The 1,078-nt window shown below is 69.3% G+C and overlaps 1 long non-coding RNA gene across 1 annotated transcript; it reads left to right on the forward strand.

The window, feature by feature from the left end:
• LOC103251033 lies at positions 1–401 on the forward strand. Its single transcript, XR_503698.1, has 2 exons — positions 1–77; positions 169–401. It is a non-coding gene; the product is annotated as an uncharacterized LOC103251033 (long non-coding RNA).
• The last annotated feature ends 677 nt before the right edge of the window (positions 402–1,078 follow it).

Raw genomic sequence — 1,078 nt, forward strand, 5'->3', positions numbered from 1 at the left:
CCTGGCCGCCATGGGCCTGGAGGAGGGAGTGAGGCTGCTGAGGGCGCCCGAGCCCCGAGAGAAGCTGCCCAGCACAGGTGAGGGGCCGCCCGGGGTGCAGGGTCCGGGCCCAGAGGCGGGAGGCCCAAGGGCTCCATGACCGTGCTCCTTGCCCTGTGTTCCCCCCAGAGGCGAAAGAAGACAGCGCCTATGGGAGCCAGTCCGTGGAACAGGAGGCAGAGAAGCTGGGCCCGTCCCCCGAGCCTCCGGGAGGGCTGTGTCATGGCCACCCCCAGCCGCAGGTGCACTGAGTAGCCACCCAGCCCCTTCAGACCCTGTACAGCAGTCCCTCCTCGTCAAGTCTTATTTAATAAAGATTGTCACGGGAAGGGGAGGGCCCCTCCTGCTTCCAGCTGCCCCACCGGGACTCTCGTCCACACACATGACCACCCATGCCCGCCTAGAGCCAGGCGCCCAGAGAAGAGGCCAGCCCGCGAGTCCAGAGCAGTTTAATGGGGTGGAGCCTGTACAAGGGCAGGGCGCAGAAGGGGAAAGGCGGGCCGGTGGGAAGCCCTTCCTCCACTCTGGGAAGAGGGGGAGCCCTTGGGAGGAGACGGGACACCAGCTCAGCCCCAAGCCTTGGCCTCCGAGCCGGGCCCCGGGATGGGGGTGCTGGTGTCAGGGTGGGGTGGTCTCGGCAGAAAGCAGAAACATCAGGCCTCCCCCCACAAAGAGCGTCAGAAGTTCAGGGGTGCTGGCCCCTGCGGCCCTCGCCCCCATACGGAAAGTGCAAAACATCACAAAAAGGGGGTCTCGGAGGGGCCCTTGGCCCAGGCTCCAGAGGCCCCGGCCCCAGCCCTGCCCCGGACACCGCGTCCGGCGCGGTCGGGCCTGGCCAGGAGGCCCTGGTGGGAGGCCCGAGGCCGGCCCGGGCTCAGGCAGGGCCATGTCATCCTGCGATGCCACAGGCACGGCCTCTCCCCGCCATGTCAGGGCTTCCGCCGCCCACTGCCCGCTCGCGACTCTGAGCCGTGGCGCTGGGCCCGGGGCTGGCGGGAGGGGGTGGGCTGCAAGGAGGGGCTGGAGTGAGGGAGGGGGG

This window comes from Carlito syrichta, unplaced genomic scaffold (assembly GCF_000164805.1).
Source record: "Carlito syrichta isolate Samal-C Ts95f unplaced genomic scaffold, Tarsius_syrichta-2.0.1 Scaffold135875, whole genome shotgun sequence".
Lineage (NCBI taxonomy): Eukaryota > Metazoa > Chordata > Mammalia > Primates > Tarsiidae > Carlito > Carlito syrichta.